Genomic DNA, 18,319 nt, shown 5'->3' with positions numbered 1-18,319 from the left:
CAGGTTCAACAGAAAAGCTGTTTTGTTAACCAGATCACTACATTCCCGTTAACACTTATGGAGCACCTACCGTATGCCCAGACTTGTGCTAGATAGTCAGCTTCTCTTAGGTGAGATGAGGGGACTTTGGCCGCACCTCTGCCGTGCACCTGGAGTCGCCCAGGATGTCGTGCTCACATTCTGTCGTTTAGTTCTCACAGCATCCATAGGCAGAAGCCATTAGTATCCCCTCTTTACAAATGAGGAAACTGAGGCTCAGAGAGGGAAAGTGACCTATGTAAGGTCACACAGCCAGTAAGTGGTAGGGCTGGGACCAGAGCCCAGGTCTGTGCATTTGCCAGTTCAAGCCTGTAAGCCACTACCCGCCCCTTGCCCCATGGCACCCGGAACAGAACCAGCTCTGGGAGGCTGGTCCGGATCAGGGAGGGGCTTCCTTCACTGGGGGTTAGATATGCCCTGCTCTGAGTTTGGGAGTCACTGAGAAACCCTAGCATCTGCCAAGCCAGGCTGGTGGGTGGCGTGCTGAAGGGCGTGAGGGCGGCCCCTGCTCCAGAGAGTTCCCCCAAATCTGTGCTGCCTCCCAGGCCAAGGCAGGGTCTTGCCGCCCATGCAGGAGCCTTGTGTCACCCTTGAGCTTCTTTGGGGCATTGTCTTACCCCGTGTGAACGAGCAGAGCCCTGTTATTACTGAACCCTCTCGTGTGGCTCCCATCACTTTCACAGGAGCACCCAGTTCTTCTGCCCGCCGGCTCGCGAAGCCCTCAGGCCAGGCTGCTTGCTGCCAGCCTCCTCTCCTCACCTCTCGTCCTTGCCCACCTGTGCCCTCTGGCCCAGCCTTCCTTAAATCCACACGGTCCTTCTACCCCCACCTGCTGTTCAGGGCTGCTCCCTGAGACCCCTCCCCCCGCATGACCTGGTGAGGTCCTACTCGTCATTCGAGACCCAACCTCCATCTCCCTTTGCTCCAGAGTCTTCTGTGACCATGTCGTACACACCTGCACTGTGGTTCTGCGCTGGGGTCCTCCCTTCTTCTCCTGCAGGCAGAAGCTATCTTGTTTATCTCATCTTCCTCCTCAGAATCTAGTGTGTCTGGCATATCACAGGCACATAATAAACATATGTAGAATGAGTGAATGAATGAGCTTGAAGAGGGTCCTCAAGCTCAGCAAACGTCTGTGCTGGGCACATAGCAGAGATCCAGGTGAATTAGATGGAGCCCGTGTCGCAGGACTCCCAGGTTCATGAGAAACACAGAAATGTTCACGCTTCTAATGATAGGTAGAAAGGGCTATATTCGCAGTGACACAAGCCTCCAACCTAGTATTCATCCATTTGTTTATTCAAAAAAATTGTTCTGAGCACCTGCTGTGTGCCAGACCTGGTTTTAAGTGCTGAAGATACAGTGAGTGGTGAACAAAAGCAACCAAGCACCCGCACTAGGGAGGGGGGAAGACACTGCACAAGTAAACTCATAACTCAGTAAAGTAAGCTCAGTCAGGTCAACTCCAGTGAAAAATAATAAAATAAGGTGATAGAAAGTGATGGAGGCAGGATGACAGTGTTGGAGAGGGTGGCATTCCTGTTACTATTGCTGCATAAAAGCCACCCCACACTTAGTGACATAAAACACCCTTTGACTCTGCTTGCAGATTCTGTGGCTCAGGAATTCAGACAGGACGCAGCAGGGATGGCTGTCTGAGCTGCACGGTGTTTGGGGCCTCAGCTGGGAAGACGTGAGGCCAGAGGTGACTTGATGGGGGCTGGACTCATCTGGAGGCTTCTCTGCTGACGTCTCACGGTTGATGTTGGTTGTCAGCCAGAACACTTACGGGCAGCCTCTCGGTGCGGTCTTTCCACATGGGCTGGTGTGGGCTTCCTCACAGCATGGCCGCTGGGTCCCAAGAGAACAAGACACAAGCGCGTGGAAGTTTTCCAGTCTAGTCTCAGAAGTCACTTTCACCCAGCTCTACCTGTCAAGGCAGCTACAAAGGTCCATCCACGTTCTTGGGGGCAAGGCGGGGGGCACTTGGGGAAGGGGGCCTCAGGGAGGAGGAGGAAGCTGCCCTGTGAAGATCTGGGGAAGACCTTCCCTCCAGGCAGAAGGGGAGGACAAAGGCAGTGGCCCGAGGTGGGGACAAGCTGGGTGAGTTTGGGCACAGGTCACTGTGCCTGGAGGATCTGGAGGGAGGGAGAGGGTCTGGAGACAAGGACGGGAGTGGGCAGGGCCAGGTCGTGTGCAGCCTTGTAGGCCCTAGAAGGGAGTTGGGATTTTATTCTAAATTAGTTGGGAAACCACGGGACATTTTAGCCAGGGATTGACATTTTAATTAAGAGATTTGCTTTCTGGCTGTTCAGTAGAGAATGTGTTGTCTGGAATAAGAGGCAGAGACCCCTGTGGCGATTTGGGTCAGAGATGTTGGTCAGCCAGGTGACAGTGGTGGCAGTTACGAGAAGCGGTTGAATTCATGTACGGTTTGAAAACAGGGCCAAAATGAATTGATGATGGACTAGATGTAAGAAGTGAGGGGAAAAGAGGAATCGAGACGGACTGCGAGTTTTTTGCTCGGAGTTACTGTGTAGCTGTGCTGCTGCGGCTGAGATGGGCAAGACTGGGGGTAGGACAGACTTTGGAATGGGGAGCGGGGTGAACTAAGAGTCTGTTTGGCCAAGTTCAATTTGAGATCATCCGTAGCCATCTGAATGGAAATGGTAGACAAGTTCAGAAGTCTGTGGGGTCATCAGGTCTGGGGTTCGGGGAGAATGTGAGAGCCTAGAGCTTCTAAATGGCGTCAAAATCCAGAGCTCTTAACGTTCATTCGTTTCATACGATTCCGTGAGCACCTGCCCTGTGCCATGTCCTGGGCTGGGAACTCGCAGCTGGGAGATGGATGACATAGTCCCAGCCGTCAAGAAGCATCGGGAATCAGCCTCCCTAGCTTTGAATCCTGGATCCATCACTTAACTGTGTGACCGTGAGCAGGTAACTTCACGTCTCTGGGCCTCTGTATCCTCATCTGTACCGTGTGGCTAATAGCAGTGCTTATTTGACAGGGGTGATGCAGAGACCAAATGAGGTAAGCTTTGCAAGGCACGTGCCTGGCACACAACAGGGGCTCAACAGATGTGAATTACCTACTTATCACTTACTCCTGGTGTGCAAAGTCAGAATACTTTTTAAAGAAGATGGATGTCCTTTCTGCGCTGGCGAAGAGGCAGGGAGACGAGCCCCATCCCTGAGCTGGGGGCGAAGCTCCGGGGACTGTTGGGGACTGTCCCTTGTGTTCCGCACGGTGCTCCTGCCAAACGAGCCACTGCTCACCACCCTCCCGGGTCAGAAACCTCTCCTCCCTCCTGCTCATCCATCGGCCGGGGTCACGTGGCATCAGGGCTTCCAATCCCAGCTCTGCCACATACTCATTTTGTGACCTTGGAGCCTTGTCACCTCTTTCTCAGTCTCAGTTTTGTTTTCTACAAAATGAACATGATCCCTGTCTGGTAGGATCAGATTGTGCAGGTGACACCACAGGGCATCAGGCAGAGGGAGAAGAGGAGGAGGGGAGCCCGGGAGGCGGCAGCAGGGCCCAGGAGCCGAGCCGCGCATGTGGGAGGGAAGCACCGCAGAGGCCCAGATGCTCCGCGTCGGTTCAGCGGTCACGGCTCTCCCTGCGCCGGACTGCTCCGTGGCAGGATGAAAGGGCCGCGCTCCAGCCCTTTTGAAGGCGCCCTCTCTCATCCTGGAGGACAGCTGGAGACAATGTGTTGCTCCCTTGAACCCCTAACGAAGGCTCGAGTTGCCTCTGTTTATTTGTCTTTATACTTCAACAGCTCAAGTGCATTTCTTACTGGGAAAAAAAATGCTGAACATTTTAATGTAAAACTAAACAGCTTCGGACAGTCATATACTTACTCCATAAACACCAATATTTTTCAAGGTAAACTGGAGGGGTTTCTTCCTGTTCTATTTACGCCCTCCCCTCCCTGCTTTTCCCTAGTCTTGGCCCACATTCAGGTGGTCTAAACACACTTGGTTGGAGGGATTTGCTGTCAAAGGACAAGTTGGATTCAGACTTGCTTCTCCTCCCAGCTTTTTACAACTGTTAATCTGATGGAAATTCTTTGGCTTGAAGAAAAGAAACACACGGGACAACAGTGTGCATCTTTATAAATGGGCTTCCTTCTTTCCCCAAATCACTACAGAACCAGGGAGATCCTGGAGCGGGGAGGGAGGTGGATTGATTGAGACCCAGGTGTGTTTTGGGGGGTGGAGTGGCCTTCTCCAGCCTCATGCCTGCAGCCAGCTCAGGACTGGGGGCCAGGGGGAAGGGGTGGGGCAGAGCAGCGGGGTGCTTCTTACAGAAGGGGCAGGCGAGTGCTGGGGGAGAAGGGCGGTGGGCCAGGAATCAGGCTCTTTGGGCCACGGACTTGCTGGGGGACCTTGGGAAACTCCCTAACCTCTCTGTGCCTCAGTTTCCCCATCATATGTGAAATAAGGGGTGGGATTCGACCAAGGGTTTTGAAATTTCATGGGGTTTTGTTTCTAGCAGCAGAACCATCTGTTTCAAGCAGAATCGTACGGTGGTCACGCTACTCTGGCTGAAAGGGGAGGCAGGACTGGCAGGGATGAGATCCCTGCTCTCCATGGGGCCCACCCCCACCTCCGCAGGGTCCCTGGGGTCAGGAGCACTGTCTGGAACCCCTTGGCCTGGCTGCTGTGTCAGAGCCCTTCTCCCTCCAACATCTTGTGATTCGATGACTTGGTGGCATGGAGTGTCTTCAGGGACAATGGCCAAGCTCCTCGTCCCTACCAACTGCAGTCCCTGTCTACTTCTTTCTCCTTATTTCTCAGAACTGTAATCTCCAGCATGTCAAACAGCTTCCATTTCCCTCAGTGGTACCCCGCTTTCCCGCTCTGGCGTATCCTTACACCTGCTGTTCCTTCTGCCCGAATCACCCTTCCCCGTGCTCTTCATTAACGCTTTCTTTGGCTGACGCCTACTTGTCACGACTCATCTCGGGCATCAGCCCCTCCAGAAAGCTTTCCCTGAGTTGCACACCCTTCCCCTGGGGGCCTACATCCCGCTCAGGCTGCCCTCTGCCTCAGCACTGAGCTCCTGGCTTGTCCCTGGACACCAGGGGCGGGTCTCTCCTGCCCTGGGAGGTCCTGGAGAGCCATGCTCCAGAGTGACTTAGCCCTGTGTTCCTGGGCCCAGTGCAGGCTGCTTTGTGTGATGGACGGATGGGCGGTTGGCTGGTGAAGGGGACAGAAGGTTGGATTCTGACTCTCCAGGACAGCACGGTTTGACAGTGGTGCATGCACAAGCCTGGCATGGGGGCAGAGCTTCAGCGCTCTCAGAACTTCTGCGATCTGCGTGGCGGTAGCAGGGGCGGGCGGCGGGGGGCTCTTAGCAGCCCGCGTGACTGCAGCCCCCTGTGGCTGGCTGAGCTTAGGACGCCCCCGTCCCCGTCCTCATCTCCAGGCCCAGCCCCTTCCAGTCTCTGTTGTAGATGAGGGGAGAGCAGCGACCTAGGAAGCAGACGCCTCAGCCTTGGCTCCCAGCTCCCTTCCTAGCAGTGCTTTGGGGCCAGCCCTTCACTCTCACTGTTCTTACCCCAAAAAGAGCAGTGATGATGTCCCCGGGAGGGCGCTGTAGGCATCAAGCAAGGTGGTCTGTGTGGCGGCAGGGGGGCACCCAGCGGGCGGCAGGAGGCTTCGCTGCCTCTCCTTCCTGCTCTCCCTCTGGTTGCATGTTCAGGTCAGAGACCACATCACAATACGAGGTGGCCCTTCCCATTGGCAGGACTGTGTTGAAATCTGTTGTCGATCAGCCTGTGCCAGCCTCGCCTTTGAATAGGTCTCAGTTTGGTGACCTGGGGAAGAAGTCCTGCTCTGTCCCAGGGCAGAGCATGCCAAGTCCATAAACAGCAAAGAAAAACACCCAGTTGCAGAGGACAGGCCAGGCGAGCAGACACGTTCCTTCATCTTTCTTGTTTGCAGTTCATATGCCAAGGGCTGGGTCAGAACTCAGAGAAATAAACAGAAAATAAGTGTCTTGTGAAGGCTCTTGAAAAATACTTCACCACCAAAACATATGCCCCAAACCAGAACTGAACCGTGTGCCTGAAAAGGGGCATTTATCAACGAGTAAGTGTGCCCCGGCGTATCCAGTACCGTTCTTCCTCTGCCAGTAACCTTGCTTACTTTGGAGCAGTCTGTGCCCTGGGTGGCGATGGGGTCACCCTGGACGTTTGCCGGGCCTGGCTGCGTCTGCACAGATGCTGCAGCGACCATCGTTTCCCAACACCGACAGGCTGTTTATAGTGGCCATTCGCCACCCCCGTGCCTCGCCTGCTCCAGCCCCCTCCCTGGATCTGCCTCATCCCAACCATACGCAGCTGGAAGTAGACTAGGCGGCAGTGCGGGCTTGCGCCCGCTGGCACTCCTTGTTTGCGGGAAGTCGGTAGCCATGGTGGCAGCCTTCCAGCTGCTTGGTCTGGGGTCTTTAGTAACCCCTCAGGTGTTACCTTAATGGTGGGGGAGGATCCCACAGGCCGACTTGCCCTGCCCTGGCTTACGTGCTGGCCGCCAAGGGGTCAGATGCCAGTGAAGTCATCTGGATGAGCCTTGGTGGAGGCCTCTCTGAGTGGGATCCTCCTGGGGCCCCTCTTGCCCTTGGAGGAGTCTGGGGTCCTCGGCCTGGCAGCTGGCTTCTCGGGCTCTGGGCTCCGCCTGCCACTCCAGCCTGGCCTTCTCTCCCTGTGAATGCGAAGCCTGTCCCCCTGCCCTCTGTGCTTCCTCCCACCTGGAGGACGTCTTCCCTTGCCTGTCCCGAGTGCTCAGTCCATCCTTCTGCACCTCTTCCCTGGCCTTCCCGGCAGCCCGACTTGGTCCCCACGCTGCCCTTGGGCCGACCAGAGTCAGGGTGCTCATCACGCAGAGCTGAAAAGGTCTGTTTACTCATCCATCTTCCACAAGTGTAATAATTATACAGAAACACTCAGAGAAATCAATAGAAAAGACAGAAAATAATTCCCCCATTAGCTCGCCACCGCAACAGGTCAACAGCTTTCATGTCCTAATGTTCTTGTCCGATATCATCTGTGTGTAGAACTGACTATATATGGTTATGATTGTGCACTGATGTGTGTACGCTGCTTCCCCCCGCCCCAGAAGACGTTTTTCACTCTTAGTGTGTCGTCACGTAGCTGAGATGTGGGACTGGAATCGGAGTCCAGGATGTGGCGGGCCTGGCGGCCTGTGGGCGCTGAGTGAGAGCCGCTGTTGCTGCTGTGGCCGTCTGGTTGGGAGAAATGATTTGTAACCTCTGGGTCAGCAGCTGAGCCCCTGAGTGCCCGTATCTGCCAGGTCAGGGGGGGCCAGAGGTTATTTAGATGTGACTGGCACTCTCAGGGAGTTCTGGGCTCTGTGCAGAAGTACTCCCAGAGTGGCATCCTGGGTGTAATTAACACTACACCGAGTACTGGGGTGAGAGCGGGGAGGGATGGGGCCATCTCACCCTGCCAGCAATAGGTGAAAGGTCACCAGGTGGGGGCGGAGGTGGGGTGAGGGCAGCAGGGAACAGCAGGTGCAAAGCCTAGAGGTGAAAAGCCTCGGTCAGGTAGGAGAGTGGGCGCAGGAGTAGACAGTGGTGTGTGAAATGGTGGCCTGTCAGCAGAGCCACGCGTGCCGATTGCTCTCCGAGTCTGAGATCTGGAGATTTAAACCTGCAAGTGTAGGAGTGGCAGGGGAATCACCTTTGGCTGCATCTTGGGCACGTCAGATGCAAGCCTGGTTCCGAGCCCCTCCTTCGACAGCCACCAGGGCCCTACCTGCTACTCCAGCTTCACCAAACCCATGCAGGCGTGTGCATACACACACACACACACACACACCCGGCAGGCACCCCACGCCCAAACACACCTCTCCCTGCGCTGGTCCTCATGCAGTTTAGGGAGAGGCTCTCCTGCCTCTCAGTTTGGCTCGCGATCCCTGGTCTTACCTGGTTTTACCACTTCTCTCCCCCTGGTCGGGCAGCTCCCTGAGGACAGGCCTTGACCTCATGCTCACTGCCTATTCCCTGCCTTGTTGAGTGAGTGCATGAATGGACAAACACACGTGGCTAATCCCAGTTCTCTCGGGGAAGACGTGGGCATAAGAAAGGTGACTTCAGATGAAACGACTGTTCGTGCAGGTACGCTCTAAGGCGGGAAATCAGCAAACCGTGTGCAGAGTCACAGGGGTCTAACGGGGAATGATGAGAAGTAAAAAAGCTTGTGGTGTTTGCCCCGGGATCCCACTTCTGGGAATCCATCTGGAGGAAGAATCCCTAAAATAAAAAGGGCTACAGCTACCCAGACGTGTCCCTCACAGGGGAGTTTACTAACGGGGTGGAAGAGAGACAGCGCAGCGAGGTGGGAGGGGGGGTCCCTTACGGCCTGGACAGCGGCAGGTGAGAAGGGCGGCCAGGACTGAGCCCCAGCATGACAAGGGCACTAATTCAGCTTTCAGTGAAGAAGGGTGGGACGGTCACGTACAGAGTGATTTGTTACCACTAGCAGAAACTCAGCACGTGAAAAAAGGCCGAAATAAAATAGATGCTCATGATTGGGGTTGTAGCTAGAGTGTAAATTTGTTGATCTTTTTTCTTCCGCTGTTTTTCAAAATTCCTTGTAAATTCAAATTTTGGAATAATAAAAGTCTTATTGGACAAGTGATAGGGACCCATGCTAAGTTCTCGAGGGTAGGAATGCTATGGAAAGGTCGTGCCACAGCCTGGGCCGGAAAGGGGCGGGGTAGGGTGGGGCTAGCCACGGGGAGGCGCACAGGGTCCTTCCGGGGCTTTAGCCAAGCCCGGTGCTGCCGTTTCCACGGAGCTCCCTGGTGCCCACGTCAGCCTCCACCTCTGCCCTCTTCCAGCCCCTCTGCCTGCTACTTTCTTAAACGTGTCAACTCTATTGGCATAAAATCATTTCGCAGTCTTGTTGTGGCTGCGTGACCCACCCGGTGCCTGGCAATGAGGGGCTGCTGAGCGTGGGAAGGAACAGGCCGCTTCGCAGACAGCCAAGCGAAGGAGCCATGGCAGGCTGGGGCGGGAGCCCTCCCATTGACAGAGAACTCCCAGAGCCACTAGTGGAGGCCCCTGGCGGGAAGGAGGACGGGAACAGGCTTCCAGGAGGCACCCACAGTAGCCTGATAAGTGGAAAGGCCCAGATTTTATACTCAACAGCTTTGGAAGGTGGAAGAAAATGCTGAGTTTAATTGGGAAGATTTGATGCTTGAAGGTATTCAGAATTCCAGGCAGTACCAGTGGTGAGAAATTTATGCTGGAAGCAAGGCATTTGACCTGGCCAGAGTCAGGCGTGGTGGCCCAGCCAGAGGACCTGTGTCCCTCAGGGCGGCGTGGGGAGCTCCTGGGCCCATCCTGATTCTGTGCCGTTCTTCCCAAGGCAGTGGGACCCCCCCTGCCTGCCCCATCCACAGGCCCGCAGAGGTAATCACAGCCAGCTGGGCCTGTTTCGTTTCTGAGGATGTTGACTGAGAACCCTGTCAGAGCATTTCCCCTTCTTTTCTCAGAGCTTCTTGCTTTGGTTCCAGGGTTTGGTTGGTTGGTTGGCTTTTGTCCCCTTCCCTCTTTCCAGTCCTCCATTCTTATCCCCATCAAAAGAAATTTCTAAGAACTCCAGTGCCTCCCGTAGATGTCCAACCAGGATCACGTTCACAGCTGCACTGTGAGAGCCCGAGGGCGGGCGGACAGAAGCGTCCAGTTCCCATGCTGGCTCTGTCACCGCGCATTGGTGACGGGGGGCAGGCCGCTCACTGCTTGGCGCTCCTGGTTATGACACCGCTGCTACTGCCCCGGGCTGAGGCCAAATGAGACACTGTAACGAGAGTGCCTGCACAGAGCAGGGGCTCCAGGAGCGGGGCTTCCCTTCCGTCTCCTGCAGCCTCCTCTCCTGCCCATGCTAGAGAGATTAAAGGAAGAGCTGGTCCTGCCGTAGGTGGCATAGACAAAGGGCAATGAAGTGTCATTCAGCAGGGCATTCCGCTGTCTTCAAACCCCTACCCCCTCCACCCGCTCCTGAAGCCCTACCCAGTCAGAGCGGCTTTTCTTCAGTTGACGACTTTGCTCCTCACACTGGTGAAAGCACCCACAAAGCAGGAAGACACTTTGGGCTGTGCTGACCTGCCAAGAGCCCCACGTGGCTCCGTTCGTTCACTGAGCACCAAAGCTCACGGGCTGGCAGCGTTTGAGGGCATCTGCTCCCACTCCATCCTGATCCCCCCACAAGCTGCCCACAGGCGGGGCTGTGCTCTCCGCCACGATGGGGCTTTACTGCCGGGCGAGGCCGAGGCAGGCAGGCACCTGAGCACAGCTCTTCTCCCACCAGCCCTCACTCTGCGCCCCGAGGACCCACCAGCCAGCACTCACTCCTGTCACTTATCTAGAGCTGCCTCACTGGGCAGCCCCTCCAGGGCCACACAGCCCATCCCTGATGGGACAGGCCTGCAGCCAGGGCCTCGGGGCCAGAGCTGCCTCTCCCCACCAGTTCTCAGTCAGTCACTCGGTCCGCAGGCGTGGATCATGTGCCCCGTGCACTGTTTAACACCCTGAGATGCAGCCTCACGCAAGATGCCCCTGTTCTCAAAGACTGTATCCTCCGGGGAGACAGAGGAACAGGCACAAAGCAGATACCAGTGCGTGGACGTACTGGATGACTACCAGGGGTTTTGGCTGAAGCGACTGTGGGTTGGGCTGCCGTTTGCTGAGGTGGAGAAGGCTGAGGGTGGGACCGGGCTGTGCTTTGTTCTCCTCCGTTTTTTGTTGTGGGAGGTGGAGTTAGGAGTTCGCCATGGGCCGTGTTCGGTTTGTCCTGCCTGTTGGACATCCAAGTACATACAGGCGCTGATATCTGAGTCTGGAGGATGGTGGAGCAGGCAGGCCTAGAGGTTTGGGCAGTGTTGGCACGTTAAGTGGCTGGAAAAGCCATGGGACAGGGTGACATCTTCCAGGAACGGAGCCCAAGAGGAGCCCAGGCCTTATGGATGTGGCCCCCATAGGTGCACTGATCTCCTGGGGCCTGGTGCTGCCCAAGGCTCCTTTAAAGGAGGGATTGTCCATCAAATCGGAAAAAGTGATCCGATAAGGGTCTAGTATCAAGGATTATATATCTTATATAGAACTCTTACAACTCAACAGTAAAAAGGCAAACAACCCAGTTTAAAAGTGGGCAGAAGATTTGAATAGGCATCTCTCCACTGTTAAGCAGCTGATAGGCCTGTTCCCCCAAGAAGGGCGACTCAGGCGGTGAGCAGGCAAGAACCTACGTCAGGAGGGAGCAATTCCAGGAGCTGAGGCTGCTCCGCTGGGAGACCGGAAGGCCGAGGCAAGACTGACCTGCTATATAAATAAATAAACAAAATAAAATTCAAAAAAAAAAAAAAAGACTGAGCGCTCCCTTCGGATGCGCTTTGTTGTCGGTTTTCCAACTTGGGGGGGACTTTGCCATCCCCCAGAGGGTGTTCCCTCCTGTGACCCCTGGAGCACTTGTGCTGGCTTTGTTCAACAGTTGTTAACGTGTATTGGTGGCCTGTGTGAGCCAGACACTGTGCTAAGTGCTTTACCTCCATTATTTTCTTAATTCCCCAAACAACTCCAGATACTATTATCCCTGTTTTATAGAGAAGGAAACCAAGGCCCAAAATGGTTGAGCACCATGCCGAAGGTCACACAGCAAGTTACTTACTGAATCTTGTACCCCAGCTGGTGTGACCTGGGGGCCAAGAACCAGGACCCATAGGTAGTGGTCACAGGGGGACACCATGTAGATTATTATAAGGTGGAGCGGTCATCAGCTGGAGTTAGGCAGCAAACTCCTGGTCCTTAGATGTTCACTGCTGCTCAGCCATCACTGGGAGACCACAGGCAGCAGCTGGGATTGAAGGTGAGGCCCAGATGAGGGACGCAGTGACCAGACCCTGAAGGCCAGCAGCCTCAACAGAGCTCTGGCCTGCCCTGGGCTGGCTCCTTGGGTCTGGGTGTGAGCAATGGGCTTGCTGGTCTGGAAAGCTGACCCCACCAGTCATGTGCCTCATCTCCCAGCGCTGAGCTTGGACTCAGGCCCAACCCAAGGGGCTCGGCTTCAGAGCAGGGCTACAACAGGAGACCCTGTGTCTCCCACACACAGCCGACCTGCTGGGGAGCCAAGAGCCCCAGAGAAGGCCCCAGCTGATGCCCAGACCAGGAGGTAGGCGGGTCCCAGGAGACTCAAGTCACACCTCCTGCCTGCTGTGCCAGCACCTCTGACAGCTCGGGGAGTGTCCTGGATCTGGCAGAACCCAGGCCCCAAAGCTCTAAGACCCATGTGTATTTTACCCGAAATCTAATCCATCTGGTTCTCATTTATTTACACTTAACTCATCAAATGCAATTTTGCAAGAGCCGCTCGATAGCCAAGAGGACTTTCTGCCTAAGCCTCCCTTCTGAAAGGAGCCTCAGAAGGGGGAGGGATGGGGCCTCAGCCCTCGGGGACCAGGAGGGCGTTCTCAGGGTTGGAGGTTGAGTTTGGTTTCTGAGATGGGCCAGTGCCTCTGTTCCCGGACCCTTGTTGGGAGCTGGGGTGCTGGGGCCGGGCACAGGGCCTGACACACAGTAGGCTCTTGGCAGCCAGGAGAACATGGGTGGGGTTCAGGCAGAACATAGAGTCTCTGTTTCAAATTGTGAGGCGTTCATGGGAAGCACAAAGCAACCAAAGCTGGATCCAGAACTAATTTTTAGTTATTATAAATAGCTGCAAACCTGGATTCTGGGTCCAAAATAGGACAGACAGTCAGCTATTAATAAAAACAAACACCGGCACCTTGGGCCAAGAAGCAAACCTCCTGGGCAAACCACAGGCCTGCCTGCAGAGGACTTTCAGAAGCAGGTCAACCTGCAGCCCGTTGGTGCCAGCTCTGGAATGCCTTCTTGCTGGAAAACAACCGCGTCCGTCACCACACACGGGCCCAGCCCAGATAGGACCCTTCAGCAGCTGGCGGGAGTGGAGGCGGCCTTCTCCCCGTGAGTGGTGGGCACACTGAACAGAAGTGGGCAGAAATCACAGCTGAGGTCTGTCTCTCCCGACCCCGGCGCCCATACCTGTGCTCATGCAGGGCAGAGTGAGGCGGGGACACCTGACCCCAGACCCCTTGTTTGGACTTGATCTTTGGTGCCGGGGTGCTGTGTCTTGTTCCGACTAGAGTCGTCACAGTGGGCCCTGGGATTGCGAGGGAGAGACGAGAGGCCGGGCGATCCAGGAGGAGCGTGTGGACACCTGTAGGGAGAGGCTGAGGCCCAAGGGAAGGCTGTGCCCTGGGAGTAGAGGCAGGACAGACGGGCAGGGTGAAGAGGGAGAGTCACCAGGCTTGGTGACTGCTTGGGTGTGGGGCAAGCCCCCGGAGGGAGGGGGCTTCTCGGGCCAGGGTGGCTGGGATGGGGGCGGGCAGAGCCAGAACGAGGCCCCTCTTTGGCCCTCCTGGGCGCCCTTGTCCCCCTCCCTCCCTCCCTCCCACCTTCCGTGTCCTCACTGTGCGCCCGGCGTGGGGCCTCGGGCCGGGGAGCGGCCTCCAAGGAGCCCAGGCCATATGTCTTTACCCCAGACCGCACGGGACGATCTGTTTCAGAGGGTGTCCCCAGCGCCACCAGCTGGGGCCCCCAAGGCAGGGACTGGCTGCCGTTCAGCTTCCTCCCCCTGCCAGCACCCTGGCCTGCCACCCACACCCCGACCCAGAAGAGCGGGGGCTCCAGCAGTTCCGGACGCAGCTGAAGACACGTCTGTGGGAGACGTGGGAGGGAGAACGTTCTCCCGGGGAGGCTGCGGGCCGGGACCTTCCCAGAGGGTGACCTGGCTGGGCCAGGCAGCCCACGATGAGCTCTGTGCCAGACCCTCACAGCGCTGGAGCCTCTGGGGTCCTCTCTCCACACTCTGTCCTTCAGCTCTTCTGCTGCCCATTAGAAGGGTTTCCCGAGAGGAGCCTCCTAGAGTCCGCCCCAGAACCCGCGGGGCCTCCGCTCCGCTCTGTAGCCAAGTCCCTGTGCCGAGGAGCTCCCTGCCTTCTGGGAACATTCAGCTGTGGTCATAAATAATGACGAAGGACCACGAGCTGCCAGCAGGATTCAGAGGTGGAGCGCTCCCCCGTCCCGTCCCGCTCGGAGCTCGCTCAGGGATCATGGATCGCGGATCAGAAACAGGCTTGGCCTCCACCCGAGGCCTCGGCGGTTGGTGACACTCTGGCTTGTTGTCTTCCCCAGGGACTGTCCCCTCTGCCAGCAGGACCGGCGGGAACAGGGGCCAGGAGGGCCCAGACAGGGCTGGCTTTGCGAGAGCCCTGGTGGAATCTTCTTGAGGAGGAGTGTGCCGGCCACAAAGCTTCCAGAACTCCCCTCCTGCCCAAGTAGTCGCAGGCCCTTCCCCACCTATGCCCTGCTCTGCACCTTCCACGAGACTTTGCTTCCACAACTCTCACTCCTTGCCCTCCAGCCTCAGCTCACAGATCTCTCCACCCTCGGCTCCCATCACTTCCTCCACAAAGCCTCCGCCTCCATGCTCGGCTCCCACACGCCGGCGGCTCGCCGAGCAGGGGCTTAACCAGTGGTATTCACTTCGGGGAGTGGAGCACACAGCAGGTGCCCAGTGTCTGCGGAGGGAGTGAGCAAAAGTGCTTCCAGTGGATTTCAAAGGCAAGAAGCACTTCTGTCTGGACAAGGAGGGAGAGGGCGTCCCAGGAAGAGGCGCACGTGTGCGCGTGAAGGCATGTGTGACTGACGGGGGGTTTTCAGAGAACAGAGGGTGTCGGTGGGGCAGCCGGAGAGGTGGGCAGGCTATGGAGAGCCGTGAATGAGCCCCTCGGCCTGCCCAGGAGGAACCGCGACGGCGCCCTGCTCCAGGGGACTGGCCTCGTATGGTAGAGCTCCCTGTGACTGGCGTGTGCAGCGCACGTGCGCCCTTCGGTTTATCCTGCTCACTCCTGAGCACACACTCAGCCCGACCCTCTGCTGGGCGCAGGGACGTGCAGGAGACTCTGGGCTGACAACAGCCCGGAGCAGAGACAGGATGGCCAAGCCCGAGGTCCGGGGCAGAGGAAGAAAGTTGTGAACAAAGGTCTGCTTGGTCTGGGAGGCAGGGGTCAGCAAATTCTGCCCGGCACCAGGACGACTTTGGAGAGGAGGGAGCTCTTGCCCTGGGTTTTAGAGACATGAGCACGTGGGCCGGGGGAGGATTGTGAGCACAGGTGCCCAGGGAACTTACTCTCGCCTCTGCGATTGGGCTCGAAGCATCCTCAGTGAGAGAAGCCAAGTCATGGAAGAGTAGAGTAAGGGCTTTGGATCCGGACTCACTGGGCTTCCTATCCCCCTCCACCGGTCTAGAGCACTGGGCAAGTCTCCTCCCCTCTCAGCTTCTCATGTGAGAATCGGCTTGATAAGGATAATGCTTCCTGGGTGGGGCTGTTGTGCAGATGTATTAAGACAGTGCCTGAGCCCCCCAGCCGGGCCCTGGCCAGCAGTGAGGGCTATTGTTTATGATAACGAGGCTGCCAGCCCCACCCAGTCAACGTGGATACTCATGTAGGAGGTGGGGGCTCCCACAGAGGGGCCCAGCAGTGCGTGGAGCCGTCAGTTCCCCAGGAGAGAAGGAAGAGGACCGCGTGTATCTCAAGCACTCCAGGAGGGCTTCCTGGAGGACACAGTCTGAGTCCTTCCTGTGGACGAGACCTGGGCACCCGCCACGGGCCAGAGGCCGGGGGCGGAACTCAGGTTGCCCGACTCCCAGGTGTAGGCTCTCTCCTTGCCAGGGGGCACCTCGTATAACAGAATGTGCCAAGTCCGTGGGGACCAAGGAGCGGTGTGCACCGGGCTTGCCCCGGTCAGGAGGGCCAAGGAGCTAATTGTTTCCCACAGCGCCTGCTGGGCCTGCCCCGGGCCTCCAGGGGAACCCAGTCTGTCCTAGGCCGGCGGGCAGGCATCTCAAGGACCCAACTGCTTCCGTTGGTACTATTCAGACCTCACCGTGGGTCCCATTTGGAGGGCTGGGGACACAGGGGTGTGAGGGGTATGAGGCGGGCCTTAGGCCCTTCAGCCAGTCTCTAGGGAAGTTGGTGATGACTGCAGGCTACCCAAAGGAATTCTGAGACTGTGATTTCCTGCCCAGCTTGGGGGAGGCCTGTGTTTGGGCCGCAGTGGAAAAAGGGCGCAAAGTGGGCAGCCCCCTCTTCCCTCCTGCTTAATCTTGGGGCTTTATCACTTGGGAGCGGGGTGGGGGGGGTGCGGAAAAGAATGTTTACATGGCTTCGCATTTGTTTCAAATTATTCATCAGTGTTGGAGAGTCATTGTTCCCCGCTAGTGTAAACAGTGGCAAGGCCCAGCCACCCTGCCAGCTCTCTGAGGCTTTGTAGATGTGTGACGTCAGTGCCCTTTGGTTCCTGGCTTCCAGTGAGGTGACGGGGTGGGCCAGGCCAGATGGGTGGCACCAGGGAGTTCACTGACGATGGGGTGGAAGTAGTGTTTCCACACTATGAATTCAGTATTTGAGGGCCTGTATCTGTTGTTTGTTTTACCAATTGAACCTTTGCGAGGGCTGGGGAAGCCGAGGTACAGAGCAAAGAATCTGAGAACCATGGGAAGAACCTCAAAGAGTGTGACTTAAAGGAGGTCTGCACGGAGTCCCAGGAGCAGCTCCCCGTGTTCAAGTCTCATCGTTATGTGTGTGCTGGCACGAGGGTATCGGAGCCTCTGCCGGGTGTTATTGGGACAGAAACGGGGCTGAGCCGGTACGCTGGGACTCTCCTTAGTTACTCATGCAGGCTGGCTCCAGCTTCGTGTTTGCAGATACTTTCAAGGGGACACGCAGCTTGAGTTCGTTTCAGGAGTAGCCGGTTCTTCATCACCTTAGTCTGAACGCACTTGCTGGTGTGGCCAGCTTAGCAGGGGCTCCCAAGGCACATGCTCAGGAGCTGGACAACGGGTTTGAGTCCTGCCTTTGCTCCAAGCAGCTCTGTGACTTTGCCCAAGTTACTTCACCTTCTGTGCCTCAGTGTCCTCATCTGTAAAATGGAGTCAGTAACACAACCAATCACTCAGTGTTGCCGCAAGGACTGAGCGTGTGGGTGGAGTGAGGCCCCGTGCCTGACACACGACAAGCACTCCTGGAAGGTTAGCTTTATGTTGTTATTAATAGGATGAACAGGACCCAGTGCCTGGCTCAGAGCTGTTCATGGGCTAGTGCAGGCGGGGGCAGACCCCCAGAGGCAGACACCGCTGGGGTGTGGAGGGGAGGTGCCCCCAGCAAAGGTGACCCTGGCACTGAGCCTTTAGGGAGCCATCAGTAAGACTCGTTGAGTGTGGAAAGGTCTTCAGAAAAATCCCTCTCTATCCTTCCCAGCTTCCCCTGGAACCCCCCGTCAGTCTCCTCTCAGCAAGAGCCACCTTTACCGTTTTAGCTCTAATTGTTGGTGGCTTTTATAGTTCAGAGCTCTCCCTCCCTCCTGGCTGCCACACAGCTGACATTTGAGCTTGCGGGAGAATAATGACCTGCCTCGCCGTCAGCCTCAAAGGCAGCAGCATGGTCTCATGGGTGGGGAAGTGGTCCGTTGTCCCTGAGCCGAAGTAGGACCCAGCTGACATAGCGCCAGCACTGAGTCCTCCCCCGGTTCAGTGCAGGTCAGTCTGCCTGAGTCTGTACCTTTTCACATCCTTTTGGTGCCAGTACTAAAAGATGGCTGTGTTAAAAAGAACTGTTTAAAAAGTTCAGTGCCAAAGCTAGTGAGTGTGTGTGTGTGTGTGTGTGTGTGTGTGTGTGCACGCCCGTGTGTTGGGGGTCGTGGGATTGGCTCAAAGCAGCCAGTAGCTCACGTTGCCTTTGTGGTTTCATATATTTGCCTATTAAAATGACAATACAGACATGGCACATTAAGGTTTAAGAAGCCGTTCTTTCATTAAACAAGCTGACAGTGTAGGGGGTTATGACTTGGGTAATTGAAACATGCTGTTCTGTTCAAGACCAGAACTTCATAAAGACTCCTTTCAGCCAATAGCACCCTTTGTGCCAGCAGCCTCTGGTCAAAAATGAGTGTCGGCCCTGAGGTCTGTCTCTCCCGGAGAGTGGGAAAGACCGCTCGGCAGCTTTCCGTAGCAGTCTTGGCAGCCAGAGGTCAGGGCCTTTTAAAAACCTCCCCTTCTCGGGGCTTTTGAAATCAATTTTCGAGGCAGAAAGCAGGCTGCCCTGGCCTCCAGCCTCTCCCTTGCTGCAGGGTCTGTGCTGCTGATTGCAAATCTGAGGTGTGATTGAA

At 56.4% G+C, this 18,319-nt stretch overlaps 1 protein-coding gene across 1 annotated transcript in view; it reads left to right on the top strand.

Moving 5' to 3' along the window:
• The window catches only part of SCUBE1 (signal peptide, CUB domain and EGF like domain containing 1), a 133,549-nt gene that overhangs the window by 27,511 nt on the left and 87,719 nt on the right, over positions 1 to 18,319 (top strand). The gene's annotated exons all lie outside the window — the stretch shown is intronic.

The sequence above is a fragment of the Balaenoptera musculus genome, chromosome 10, assembly GCF_009873245.2.
Source record: "Balaenoptera musculus isolate JJ_BM4_2016_0621 chromosome 10, mBalMus1.pri.v3, whole genome shotgun sequence".
Taxonomy (NCBI): Eukaryota; Metazoa; Chordata; class Mammalia; order Artiodactyla; family Balaenopteridae; genus Balaenoptera; species Balaenoptera musculus.
The sequence above is the reverse complement of the archived record's forward strand: the minus strand, read 5'-3'. Positions and strand labels throughout refer to the sequence as shown.